At 42.1% G+C, this 14,872-nt stretch overlaps 1 protein-coding gene across 10 annotated transcripts in view; it reads left to right on the top strand.

Annotated features, from left to right (window-relative positions):
• Positions 1-14,872, top strand: part of LOC114062271 (sodium channel protein type 5 subunit alpha-like) — a 216,818-nt gene that overhangs the window by 129,610 nt on the left and 72,336 nt on the right. The gene's annotated exons all lie outside the window — the stretch shown is intronic.

Below are 14,872 nucleotides of genomic sequence, written 5' to 3'. Positions count from 1 at the left end.
TGGTTTGAATGAGATTTGAAGTGACCTGATTTGGTTAAACTCAGTGGAAACTTTTCTCTGAAAAAGTCAGAAGCTTAATATTATGGGGCAAGATGATCTTTTGCTTCTATCCTCAGCGCCAGAAAATGTTCTTGAGCACATTTAATTTATTTGTGTAGAAGTAGCCATAAATTCCTGTCTCACCTAGTGTTGATACATCTCCATCACTGCAAATTTCACTGCAGACCATACTGGGCTCAAAAGAGGTTTATGGTAATGTGTCAGATTTTCTCTTTGTTTAAATGAAATGGGTATAGGGAACTATCACTGTCCCGTGTGGTAAAATCACAGGTAATAGCAAAATAGCTTCTAACAGGCTTAGGCAAAAGTGCATTACAATTTTACATTTCAAGAGCTCAGACAACCAAAGCATATTAGGACGGTCAAAGGTGATCTTCAGATGGAGGCTTGTGTTTCTGCCTGACATGATAGGGCTGTCACTGAGGGAAGATACATCAAAACTCTAACGCTTTTAAAAGACATGAAGCATCAAACTAGGGAGTTTTAAGACCGTAAAACTTTTTACAGGGTGATGAAGGGTTGTTTTACCCCAAAAGGAATGAGGCCTCATTCATTCAGATTGCCTGTGCCAATAAACAAATGAAAATGGAACTCTGATGATGAATGATAGCACTTTTACAGCTATCTCCTTATTTTCTTTTCTAATTATGTACAAATCTAAAATAAAAAAAGCCCCATTTTTATGGTTTTTCCTGTCTATTCCCAGAGAAATGCTTAACTCAAGAGCTGCAGCGAGACTTGCTGCCCTGAATCAAGTAATTATTTTTGCATTTAATGACAAACATGCTCTTATTCATGGGGGCCACTGAAGACATCCACTCTGTGAATAAAGGTTAATCCCTTGGAGGGAACTGTAGTATTTGTATTGCATCTGATAATTAATATAAATGAATTAGAATTTTAAAGGATTGTGTACCTTCCAATTGCAAATACTAGGTTAGACCTGCTTGCTGGAAACGAAAGTAGGTTTGGTAAGAAGGTATTACAGCTCAAATTACAGCATTTTAGGGCCTAATTCTTTACTTTTCAAACCACAGTAGAGGTCTTCATCTTCAAGCTTTATATGTTGTACTTCTACCACTAGGCTGGTGTTCTCCTTGGGGTCCACCAGTTCCACTTCTTGCACAATGGAAGGAATAGGGGATAAGATGCAACTACTTAAAAGCTGTGGAAGAACAGCTTTTTGCAAGGAAACGAGGAGCCACAGGAGATTTGCAGAGATGTTCAGGTTGCCCCAAGTCTTGCTGGAGCACTTCCTTCCCTCCTCTCTCTCTACACCCCAGTGTTCACGTCCTGGGTGCCCTTGTTCACCTTATCTGCTCTCTCAGCAGTTCCCAGCATTCTGGAAACATGCATTTTGTGTTCTGGTTACATCAGCTGAGAAGGCCTGTAGATAAACAGGCAGGAATAGGCATGTCAGTAGCAGTCATCGTCAGAACGGACAGAATCTGCAAAGCGGCGCACAGAGGGCGTGTGGGGCACCGTGGAGGAGCAGGACTCATCAGAGAGCTGCAGGAGCCATAATGAGAGCTGGGAAATACTGGAGATGGAGGCTGGAGAGTTAGAGGGTCCAGAAGAAGCCAGGGAGCCGAAGGGATCATTAGTGAGAAGTGGAAGTGTCGTTTGAGCCTGTCTCATCAACTTGGACACTTACATAAGGGAGGCGAATCTTCCTTCTCAGGTCACGTGTGACTTTGCAGAAGAGCAGCCCAGAATACATGAATAAGCACAACTGGGGACACAAACAAAGTAGTGTCAAAGCAACTGTCAGCGTGTTACTGTCCGTTTTGCTTCTACTCATGTACGCTTAGGGCAGGGAGCGGGAACATTTGGTGTGATACTGGGGAATTCAAAACTCAGGGGGAAGCAGCTAAACCCCAGCACATTTCCCAGCTTCCCCCTTCATATTTTTCATGCCAGCTACCTGCACAGTCCATGAGTCCCAAAGCAACTTTAGCTATTTGTCCATCCTTTCTTGAGAAGCAACTGGAAAGCAGAGCACTCAGGTAGTCGATGCTTTTTTGCAAACATCTGTCTGTATCTACTTAAGTATTAAACATCCTCAGGGGTAACGAAAGGTCCACCAGAAACAGATGGCATCATGTGATGCTTCAGAAGGATAAATCCTGACACCAGCCATCAATCAGTCCAGTTGCCTTTGATGCCTCCCAGCAGAGATGGAAAGCCTTCATCCTCACATGGGTTACTTTGAGTGAAAACCTTTTGCCTCAGACTCCAGGCTTTAAAAATGGCATGATTTATCCCTAGGCACATAAATAACTGTAATTTACTTTACTGAGTAGATGTTTCCCACCCTCGTGTGTAACACCAGATGCTGGTGCTAAAAAGTCTGGAGAAATTAACCTCATTGTAATTATGATGGACCATCAAAGACTGCTGGTTTTCCAAAGTGCCATTGTATGGCAGAATAAGTAGTCTGCTCAAAGCTGGGGGGTTTAGGACTGCTTTGCCCAAGAGATGTGAGGGAAATGCACCTGAGAACAGATGGGAGGGCAAACTACCTTAAAAATCTACTCCTAAAAAGTAATCTGTTTCCTTCTGTCAAACCAGATTTATGAGTGTCTGTATCCTGCTACAGGCTCAGCTGTTTCTTCTGAAGAGTTGAAAGTTGGCACTTGGTGACTAAATCTGAGCTTGCATCTTGTACTAAGGGGACAGGTGTGTTCAGTTGCTGTTTTCAAGGCACTTGAAAAATGTGGTATCCTTGTCAAATATATACAAAAATCTACTAAATTTACTAAAATCTGCCAGTTTTTTCCCTACAACATTCATCCACAGAAAGATAGATTTTAAAAATACAAATAACCCGAATCCCAACAAACAGTTGGCATACAGAAGATAAATAAGCTTTTGCTTCTGATGCAGCTCAAAGGAAGACGAAAACAAAAGTGAACCAACATTTTTTTTTTTTTCATCTATGACATAAGGAATTCCCAAAAACAATAATCCAAAGAAGATTCATTGGTGGGCTGTGCCAGATTTTGGCATTTGGAGCAGATTTTAATCAGTAGAATTATAAATATTTCTTCGATCTATAAATGAGTCACTGGGATATATCAGAAAAAAATAAAATCTGGTAATAATGCTAGTGCTCTTCTGTAGGTATATATATATAAGGGAATACAAAATATCTCCCATTAACCTTCATGAGTGTGAGATGACTTGGAAATATGGAAGAAGAAGAATGCTGTTATATTAGTTCAGTCAACCTAGCACTTGGAAACCATCCTTATGCCCTTTGTTCTAATCGTGCTTCCAAATCAGAGTTTTTTTCTCTAAAAATACTGTTTAAGCATTGACTCCACTAAATGAACTGCTGACAAGATGAAATATTTTTAATACGATGCACGCTATACATATATATTCACATATATATTTTATCTGCAAAGATACTAGTGAATTCTTTTTGAGATTTGGTTGCAATCCAGGAATTGAACAGGAGATTAATTTTTATTTTGAAAACTGCAACCCCTGTTGATATAGTAGGCATCAGCAGGGTAAAACACTGCCCATTTTTTGTTCTGCATGTGTCCTTGGTTCACAGTGTAAGTAGGGTTTTGTCAGTGGTAAAGCTTGCTAATAGGTGGGTAGTTATTAAAAATCTAGAAGACACTGAGTCAAATTTAATTGGACAGGAGTGTGCAAAGGTAGGTACAATGAAATGTGTCTCTTTTTATTAATGTCAGTACAAGTTGTCTGCATGTCATTGAAAGGGTAATGACAACAGAATTATTCCTAGCATGTGTTGAGGAAAAGGCAAGGGTTTTAAGGTTAAAATGGGCCAGGTGGTACAAATTTAATACATTGTTCACTACTCCTCAACATCTTATATTTAAAAAAAAAAAAAGTTTAAAATATTATTTTTTCCCCACCAAAACTAAGCAGTGAGTAGAGCTTTCTAACGGTTGCTTCTAGAAATATCTTGTTAAAAAGAATATGTGAAACAATCAGCTGGCATGACATCCTTAGCCTTCTTAGCAGGTGTATGATCTTTAAGAGATACTAGAGTTTATCTTTCCCACAGAAACTGACTGTAGATTCATGTGTTAACTTTTCTTCTTCCTGTATCTTTTGGGTCATCCTTAGCCAGAATCTTGTTTAAATTAATTCTTATTGAATATGATCTAAATCTCCCCTTCCTTTGATTTTCTCTTACCTAAAATGTATTTTTTTCCTTTTTGGTCAGTTCTGGCCTTGATTGTCATAGAATGTTTTGGGTTGGAAGGGACCTTAAAGATCATCTGGTTTCAACCACCTTGCTGTGGGCAGGGACACCTTCCACTAGACCAAGCTGCACAAAGCCTCATCCAACCTGGCCTTGAACACTCCCAGGGATGGGACAGCAACAACTTCTCTGGGAAACTCTCTCCAGTGCCTCACCACCCTCACAGTGAAGAATTTCTTTCTTATATCCAATCTAAATCTCTCCTTTTCAAGTTTAAAGCCCTCTTCCCTTGTCCTGTCACTCCATATCCTTGCCAAGTCCCTCTCCATCTCTCTTGTAGCCCTTTTAGGTACTGCAAGCTGCTATAAGGTCTCCCCAGAGCCTTCTTTCTCCAGGGTGAACTACTCCAACTCTCTTATCCTGTCTTCATAGGAAAGGTGTTACAGTAATTCTCTCTTTCACATTGCCCCATATCTCTGCTGTAGTCTTCCTAGTGCCACACTTTAAGTAAATCTCCTGTTTTCACACTGCTTTGGATTTCTGACTTCCATGTCATGTTCTGGCAAGGTCCATCTCGTCCTGTATCTTGGCTTCACCCTTCCCAATGCACAAACAAATTCCAAGACTCTGTCCTGAAGCTTTTTGAGACTCTTGCAATTATTTCAGTGCGGAAGTGGTTTTATTTTTTTGACCAAGGCAATTTTTATACAGAAGCTTTGCCATCTGTAGGTCATAGTAGTATTTTCTCACGACAAGGGTACATTCTAACTGACCTTAGGACTTGATTTTAAGTATACTTGAGATTTTCCATGCTGAATTTTCATGGAGGTGAAAAGAGGAATTACATATGTTTTTGGGGATGGGCAATTTTGAAGCAGCTCTACTAGCAGTTAATTCCCCTGCCCCTCTGTTTGTAGCCTCCTCCCCACCACAAGTCCCCTTCTCTTTCTGCCCTCCCTCATGTGTTCTCATTCATTGCAACTGCACAACTAAGCACTCTTATGGCCCTTGTGCTGCAAACTCCTTTGTATGGAGGTTTCTTCCTGGAAGACTTCCACGTCCCTTCTCCCCTCCTGTAATTTTCTTGTCTCCCACATTTAGATGTGATGCCATCCCATTTCTGGGAGGTTTGGCAAGTGCAAAATGCCTGCTGAAGAATCTCTGTTTGAAAACACAGGCAGGGGGCTGCCTCTACAAACTGACTAAGGCATGAAAACAAACATTGTGAGTGTCCCTCTTCTGCCTTGGTTAGCACATTCCCTGGCCACCCCATCCCAGTTGATGCCTGGGCTTTCAGGGAACACTCCTGGCTGGGGACAGCAGCCAGGGAGCAATCCTGCCTGGGGGAAGAGCAGTCAGCTGCTTACCCTCAGGGATGGGGAACAAGCCTTGGCTTACCTTTGCTTACTACTGTAGATGCAATTTTTAGATCATAAAATGGACTAGCTGCCTAAGTCTCAGTGCCTCCCTTCTCCCTAGCAGATTGGCAGTGAGTATAAATTCATAAAAATGCTCTTACGGACAACTTACACCATCAACTTTTTCCTTTGCTTACTCAGTTTTATGTTCACCTTTCACTGAATAAGTTTTTGAGTAACCCCAGTTGCTGGGATTTCAGCCAGACGCAGAGAATACAATTAATAACCCCCCACCACCTCCCCAATTTTCAAATTTTTACATCAGAAAAACACTTTTTTATTTCCTGATATAAGAGGGAAGTCAAAGATGAGAAGGGCATTCTTTGGTCATGTGGTTGAGCACAGGCTTGGTTTGAAGGATGCTGGTAGCCAACCCTCCATGAAATGCTTTTCTCATGTTTCTAGTAGAACTTCTCTGACAAACACAGCTTTATCCTGTAGGAAGAAAGGACACCCAACTCCTTCCCTTTCTTCCCAAGGATATCTCCCTGGGGCTTTAGGAAGCACTAAGGAAATCTGAAGCATTAACCACAGCTAAGCCAAGAGCAGATGATGGCAGAGGATATGGGTCCCTTTTTAGGACGGCAGTGAGGGGAGTGTGTCAGCACCACCTGCCTTGCAGAGCTTGGCTCTCATTTTGGGTATGTAACTGGCACCACTGCTGCTGAACCCTCCAGCCCTGTTTCTTTAATGAAATGTGCAGGGTTGTCCCACTTTTGAGTTATAGGTCTTCCCCAGCAAGGGTGTGTGAAAACCCTCATGTGCTGTGAAGGCAGGAGATTTCATACTATGCAAAATGACTAGTAGAAATCTGTTTTGTAGCCTTTCTGAAAGAAGCCCTCCTTGGCTGGCAGGCAGCTCTGTCGCTTTGTTCCGCCCTCCCAGGAATCTGCACTTGCAAAATGCATAAAATCAGAACCTCCTTACACCTCCCAAATTCACTGGAGAGGTATCCTTTTCATATTCCACTTAATAGGAAAGTGTAATTTTGTGATGGAACCCAGATTACAATATTAAACCTGGGAAATGGATCAGAAAGTAACACTTTTAAAGGAAACCATGTTCTCCCTGAAAAAAAAAAAAAAAAAAAAAAAAAAGGGTGAAGCTTATATTTATTATTTCTTGACTGTCTGATTTATTTTTTGAGTCTCTGGGCCTACCCTTAAGTTGACTTTTCTTTGGTGTAATGTATTGGCTGCAGGGAAGCCATTACTTAACTGTGGCCATTATCCCTGATTTTCTTTCATCATTATTCTGCTTCCATGTGGATTTATCCTTTTGCTGCTCTGTGGCTTACCTTTCCCCAGAGATTTTCTGCCATGTGTGAATGGGAATTACCTTTTTCCCCTTGATCTCCAGTCCTGACTGCCCAAGGGGCATAATGGCCTCCAGATGACAGAGTGCAGAACCAGCACAATCCTTGGTCACAGCTGGGTGTCCCCCTCTCTGTGTGTAAATTCATGTAAAACCCACAAAACTTTAACTTCCAAAATTAGAGGGGTTTTTTTTCTTGTGTCTAGTCACTGTATAATAATTGGTAGAGCAGCTGATGAGGTCCTGTTTGCATATAGCTAGTGAAAATATTCCAGGGATGACACAGGAGTTTCTCACCTGTCATCAGTCCTTACGGGGAGCGGCAGTAGCAAAGACTCTCAAGTGTGTTGAGTCAGTCCAAACCTGTGCAGTCTGTCTGGCTCTCTAATCGTCCTGACATCTTCACTGCCACAACAGCTAAATGCTTTTGTTGACTTAGCATAAAGGTAATTGTCTCTTAGTGTGTAACCAATAAACTTTCCATAGTTTCCCTAATGCTTTTGGGGTGTGTTAAGCCTTCAACATCCCAAATACAGCTGTTTTTTTGCTGGGAGAACTGTTCAACTGGACTTGTCTGATAGCACGTTTCTTTTCTGTCTAGACAGTGGCTTGAGAAGTCCATAGCAGCTCTGAGGGAGCTCTTGCTATGCTGATGAATTAGTGTTGTTTTACTATCTGATGAAAAACCTGCAGGAACATGTTTGTTTTTATGCTGTGGCTCTACTAGGGGAAAGAATTTATCTGCCTCCACTCACCATCTCACCCTCCTCTCATAGAGCACTTGGATACTAAGAATTTCATATCAGAAAACACTGGGTTTCCAAAGACTCATCTGTTGATATTTCTAAGGGACATATTTTAAATACCACTGAAAGTCATCAGCTACAAGAGAAATATAAATTCAGTTCAACAGTTCTTGACCAGCACTTGGAGTGGTACAGCTTGTCTGCACATTTCTATTCACAGGGGTGGGTAACAAAAGAAGAAGACTCGGCAACATGAAGCAACCACCAGGTTGTGGTAAGAAGTGTCATGTATTGCTTCAGATCTGTGTTTCAAGGACTGTTTTTTAAGTGACAAGGACAGAGGCCCCTCTCTCTTCCCCTCTCTTTTGGGGTGCTGCAGAAGCTGGTGCTAAGGAGAGGCAAAGTGAAGGTTGGTTTCTGTGATACAGGAGCTGGGACATGCCAGCTCTCCCTTCTCACTTCAGCCTCCCTCCCTGAGAGGGATTTTCATCGTGTGGTCCATTGTGTCAGGCTGACAGCAATGCTGAGGTGTTCCCTTTGCCTGCTTGTCACTCCCAACAGAGGTACCCAAGTGAGATGTACCCCAGTGCTAGTGCAGCTTTACAGCTCCAGTCACAGAGCAGAGGGATGAACGGTAGCTTAAAATGACAAAAAAAAAAAAAAAAAATCTTCTGTGGCACAAAGGTTATGTGAAGTATAATTAAGAGGCTTAATCGACCCTTCCATCACTCAGGGAGATTTGCTTCTGTGAAAAGTGGTGAGAACATCATCGAGGGATCTGCCCAGAAAATTATGGATACCCATTTAGCCTCTGAAATAAGAAATTGGGTGACAGTTCCCCCCCACCCCATGCACATACCATCAACAACTACCATCCAGCATCACTTCTCTGCCCTGCACAGCTTAAAAATACAAACAGCTGCACAAGAGACCGCCAACTATGAGGGGAAACATAGTGTCAATACCTGAAGTGGAGAATGGTCAGAAAAACTCCCAGCCTTATGGTAAATACCACAAAAGCACTAGTAGGATAGGGAAGACATTCATCTCACCCAGTTCATAGAGTCTACCTGAAGATAGTTGCAGCTGCATCAGCCACCAGACTTATTGTTCACAGTCAACAGAGAGAAAAGGCACTTTTATTCCTCAATTTCATCTCGTGTGTGCAACCATCAGCTTTAGAATGGGACACACTGGGCTCAGGTTCTTCTGCCCATATAGATTGGACCCAGCCTGCTTATAGAGAGAACCCTGAATGCCTTCAACTCTCCTCAAGACAGTGAGAGTGCCAGCCATGCTCAAGGATGAGCATTCCAAGCATGTTCTGTTCTGTTCTGCACAGGCAGGGAAATGCACGTAGTAGCTGAGGCCGGGGGTAAAATCTGGCCTTGTTCTCTTCATTCTGAGGGTAAATAGAAATCATTCACATGAAATCACTTAAATTATAGCCACTTTTGTATTTGCATATGAAAAAATTATTCCTACTATGTTACTTGCATTTTTTTTTTCTTTCCTGGGGTTAACATCCACTTTCATTACCATCATAAAGTAGTTCAGGGAATTTGCATAGGAAATAGGCTGTATTTGGAGCACAGTTTTTATTAAATTTTATTTTCTTATATTTAGGTGGACAAACCAGTTATTTCACTGAAGAGATTAATACAAGAGTTGATAAGAAAAAAATTCCTGTTGCAACAGTCTGGTACTACAGTGCCCCACAAACCTCTCATCTACAACTGTTAGCCTGCTTGTAGATTCAAACACAGTCCACTGGGGAAGTTGTGCATCTGTGAGGCAGGAAATCTGTATTCCCATTTCCATGTGTTTTCCGAGCTGATCTTGGGCAAAAAACATGAAGGACATTGATGCTGCTCCATCCTGTGTTCTCCCCAACTTGCCCCAGGCCACAAGGCCCTTGTGCCAGTCTTTTGGTATCATGATCATTTTGACAGCGAGAAAGTAAGATATCAGAAGAATGGGATTATGAGATTGACTGCAGGATAAAGAAAAACTGGCCTGGGAGGATATAAGCTTCTTACCCAAGCACAAATATCTGAAATAATAGAAAAGGGAATATAGAAAATAACTGATCATGTAAATTGCTTTTTGCAGGAGTACTCCCTCTTAGTAAACTTTGCCCTGGGATGAATGTGTACGAAGGACTGGAAAATACACTTCCAAGGAAACAATTAATTCTCCAGTAAGCAGAGAGACTGACTGCATGACCTGTTACTGCAGATCTCAGACGTAGATCTAACACTGACTTGATGCAATGAAAGCCCCTTTCTGAGCAGTTTTTCTTTGTAGCTTCATGGATTTTGTGACAGTAAGCAAAATATAATAATTGGTACCTATTGTATTAGGCTTGCTAGAAGTCATCAAGGTCTCCAAAGAGAAAACTGCATCTTTCCCATCTGTGCTAGCCAAGAAACAGTGCAGATGTCCATTGCCATTTAAAAACAAACAGGAAGGAAAAAAATCAGATTTTTTCCACTGGTCAGAGAGTGCCTGAAGAGATTCTTGCTGGTCTGTGTCTACAAGGCACTGCCAGGGAAGAGCATTTGCATATGTTGAACTCTATAGGTCCTGGTTTATTCACAAAAAAAGTATTAGATAAGTAGTTTATGATCCTGGCAGGTACCCCATGTGCTGCAGTGTCTGGGCTTTCCAGTGCAGCTGAGTGACAGCAGTGACAATGAGCTGCCACAGTTACAATTTGTTTTAAAAACTTGGTTTTTTTGCATGAGAGATTTCACTGGTGGGGCATGTCTTTTTCTCTGTACCCTGTTGTTACAGAAGAACCTGTTTAGCTGCCTCCTAGGAGATTCTTCCTCCACAGGGAAGCACCCTCCAGTGATGCAGGTCCCTTGTAGCTGCCCTCAGCTGTCCTTCCTGTCCTCTGTCTCCTGCAGAGAGAACAGTACTGCTGTTGTTTGAAGGGTCCTGTGGGTTTACAAGCAAACAACTGCACTTGAAAGCAGCTCCTGAACTGCTCTGCTCTGTGAACCTCCCCCTGCAAGGAACATCTCATCTTCGATTCCAGCCTTTGATTTGTCCTGTGTAGTCTGAGCAGATGAGAAAGTCTGCCCTTAGTTGCAGCTCAGCATGAAAGATCATTTAAACATCATGCACAGGCAAGATCAAGGGCTTGAAAATCCAACTCACTTGTTTTGTGGACAGTCTGTGGTCAAGGCAGATCCCACTACAGGAGAAGCTGTGTGTGTGAGCTCACACGAGATCTTGTGGCAGCAAAGAAGACCAGTATTTGAGGTCCTTGCTTTGGAGATGGCTTAGCCCTGCCACTGAACTTGTGCAGGTGCAGCATCATTCTTGATACTACCTAAATGAAATACAGAATTATTTTCAGGCTGCTAAGAAATGACTTTAGACTTCCCAGTGGATTTTCAGCCTATATTCTATGCAGCACCGAGCACGGTGTCAAATCCCCTCCCTGCCATCTGGGTGGCACAGTGAGAGTGCAGGGCAGAGAACTTAGTGCTGAATCAATTCACAGGAGGGCAGGAGGGCATTAGGGCTGCACAATCTCTGGCTGAATGACAGATGGAAGGTTAAATACATAAAGATTTATATCCCTTTGGTTTTGCCAAGTCAAGGTAAATAAAAAAAAAATGGAAGGGAAATGAGGGAGTAGCCTCATTCTTATGGGTGGGTCCTTCCAACTTGAGATACTCTGTGATTTTCATTTTAGTTATTTGACCTGCAGTGATAAGTCCTCTAGCTTTTATCTAGCTCTAAGATAATAAACCCAAACTAAGTTAGGCTTTGATAGGCACCACCAGAGATAGTTCAGTTCTTCAGCATCTCCTGGGATGTCAAACTGTCTTCATTGTCTACAGACATCCTAGGAAAACTCCTCCAGCTTAAGGACCTCAGGGAAACACCTGACATTAGTCGGGATTAATCTGATCCTTTGTGCCTTGTAATGGCACAACCAGAGTTGCAAGCTTTGAAAAGCATGCTGGATTGTCATTAGGCTAAACGCTTAACACAATTATACTAAAGGAATTGGGGGTTTCTTTGAGTGCATCTGTCATTTGATTCCTGACCTCAAAGATCAAAAAAGCGACCCGCTTTCACAGTCTGGCTGCTCGGTGTCACTGGAAAGCAGATTTCTTTTACAAGGGGATACATATGGACAGACAAATCTGCAGTTGCTTTTGAAAACTGAGGTAATCTTTAGCTTGCTTTTACTTTAACTGAAAGCATTGCCTTAGCAGCAAGGAGGACTGGATATTATTAGTAACCTATTACAGGAAATGTGGTGTGTCATGGGTTAGGCATATATTTTTCTGGAAAATGCAGTGTGTAGTGAAATGGGGAGAATAAGTAAACATAAAGTGCTTATTCAGCAGTTCACTCTATTTGAATGCCCAGCAGTGCAACTCTGAGGTTACCTGCTCATAAAGGAAGGAGGGAATGATATTTGAGATTTATTTTTGGCTAAAAGCATGAAGTGCAAATAGCTCTTTGTGCAAAACGTCAGCTGTGCTTCTGGTAAGTAAACAACATTGCCTTTGTAATCCATGGTAAATAACAACACTAAGGGTGTTACCACCTATTACATACACCTGCAGATGTACCCAGAAAAACTTATCTAACTGTAGTTTGATGTCTGAGGCAAATACAGAAAAGCAAACCAAGGAATTTCAAACAAGTTATTCTGGGAACAGCAAAATTAATGAAGTACAGGGTGAAATTCAGCTTCAGCTAACAAAATTCGGGTGCCTACACAGAGGTATTCATGTATGGAGAAGACATCTGATCTACTTACTAGTCTGCAGAGATCTAGGGCTTGACCAAGTTTTTGTCTAGGACCACTGGGGATACTCCAAGGTATCCATCCTGGCCTCCAGCTGGACACAGCTCTCCCATAACAGTATGTCCTGTTGGTCAATTGCTTTAGGATGACTTGGCCATGGCAGGGTCAGTTGGCAGATGCATGTAACCCTAGCTCAGTCACTTGTGTTTGGTCAGTCTCCACTGTCTACACAATGAATTTCTCTTGATTGAAATGGGGCTTAGACGTCTCATCAGACCCTCGGGATTTGGTTTCTGAGGCTGGAGGCAGCTGCCATCCCTGATGAGTGATTCAGTTGCCTCCTGCAATGTCTCATTGTGTCCTAGTTGTGTGGTTGCTGGAGCTTAAGGAGAGCACAGGCATCCTGTAGGTCTGGTGCAGGTGTGCCAGACAACCTGAAACATCAGCAGACCCCTCTGCTAAGGTAACTGAATTTCACCTATGAAGTCCAGAAGATTTTTATTCTGGATTTCTTTATCTGTTCCCTTCTTCCAGCTTCTTCCTGTGTCTGTAGGTTGTCACAGGGAAGTAGACACATTCTGTGGCTTGTTCCAAGCTCTTCCTGCACTGGTGACCTGGGAAGTGTATCTTCTCTACACACATGTTTATTTGTAGGACACTTGTAGCAATGTGGTTATCTCTGAGACCTCACCCTTCTATCAAACATGGTTGAAAATGGCTAGAGGGGTTCTATCAGGGACTCCTTCCCTGATGGGCTCCCACCTGCTTGTCTGTATATCCAGTACTCTGGTTTTCAGCTACCTCTTCCATCACTTGCAAGTGGGGTATGAAATGAAAGATCAATTCATACCAGACCACTGCAGTGATTAAGAGACCCTCACAAGCTGCCACTGGCACTCCAGTACGATGGACCAGCTCAGAAACAATCAGCTTTAATCTCACTTTACCTCCAGAGCAGGGCAGTGCTCAGCACAGTGATAGTTTACTCAGTGGTTCATAGTGGACGTGGGCAACTGCTGAGCTACCAACTGCTTTTGTTTATAATCAGGGTGATTGCAAAGGGTTCTTTACAATACTGACAGGACACTTCAAGTGCAGTGTCATCAGAGTGATTAAGGCCAGGTTTTCAGAGTTTCATCTCACATATTCTAAATGTTTGAAGTAAGAGACAACAGGGTGGGGGGCTGACAGCAATAGATTGTGGCGTTTTGGTAAGGTCCAGTTAAATGGTAGTACCTTTTGTATTGTTTATTTTGGTCTAGCAGGCTTTATCCATTTAAAATACTATTAGAAAGAGAGAAGTCAGGGGACTTACAGGTATTCCTGGTGGTATTAAGAGATCACAGATAAAATATCTTCACAAAGTCAATTTTATTGCTATAAATGTCAGAACTGCTGCAGCACTGATCTCTCCTTCGCTGTGCCACAGAGCTGGCAACCACCCACCTTGTACAGGCAGCAGTTGAGTTGATACCAGGCAGTTTGATCTCAGTTTATTTGGGTTAAATATATTTTAGCTGATATTGGTTTCAGTCACCTTTGCCCCATTCTTGTCATCCCAGGCATCTACCTCCAGTGTTAACTTCTTGTCTTTGTGAATCCAGCACAAAAGCTGTAATTCATTCCTTCTCACACCACGAGCAGGTGTAACCTCCTATACACAGCAACTGGTGTGAGAGAGATTACTGGGAATAACCTTCTAGAAAAAGATATTTTTATTTATTGGATATAATTTTATTCATGTGGAGTGGGAGTGTAAAAAGAGATTTAAATCATCAAATGTGTCACTCGTATATGTAGTTGTGTCTAATCTCACCAGCAAAGGTAGACAGTTCTAAGTTGCAAGAACAAGAGGAATTTAAGTCTCCAGTTCAGTTTGGGTCTTCTCATACACCTGTGAAAATCTTCACATATTTTTTTCATGACTAGTAACAGCATTTTCAGGACTAAACCTGCTTTGGGAGTAAGCCCTGCTCATATTTAGCTACAGTAGTCTGGTTGTGATGGCTTGTTTTAGCCTGGAGGGAAAAGTTTTTGAAGCTATTTGACCTCTTAGGTGTTTATTCACAGTCACAATACATTTTCTTCATGGCCCAGAGGATATTTAAAACAAGACTGTCTGTGAAAATGCATACAAATGTTCAAAATGTTTCCAGCTGTACTGTTTGGTTTAAGTGCCATGCCTATGTATATAATTATCATAGAATCATAGAATAGTTTGGGTTGGAAGGGACCTTTAAAGGTCAGCTAGTCCAACCCTCTGCAGTGAATAGAGACATTTTTAACTAGATCAGGTTGCTCTGAGCCCAGTCCAACCTGACCTTGAATGTTTCCAGGGATGGAGCACCCACCACCTCTCTGGGCAACC

This window comes from Empidonax traillii, unplaced genomic scaffold (assembly GCF_003031625.1).
Source record: "Empidonax traillii isolate 1590-97213 ecotype Southwest subspecies unplaced genomic scaffold, ASM303162v1 scaffold393:size534744, whole genome shotgun sequence".
Taxonomy (NCBI): Eukaryota; Metazoa; Chordata; class Aves; order Passeriformes; family Tyrannidae; genus Empidonax; species Empidonax traillii.
The sequence above is the reverse complement of the archived record's forward strand: the minus strand, read 5'-3'. Positions and strand labels throughout refer to the sequence as shown.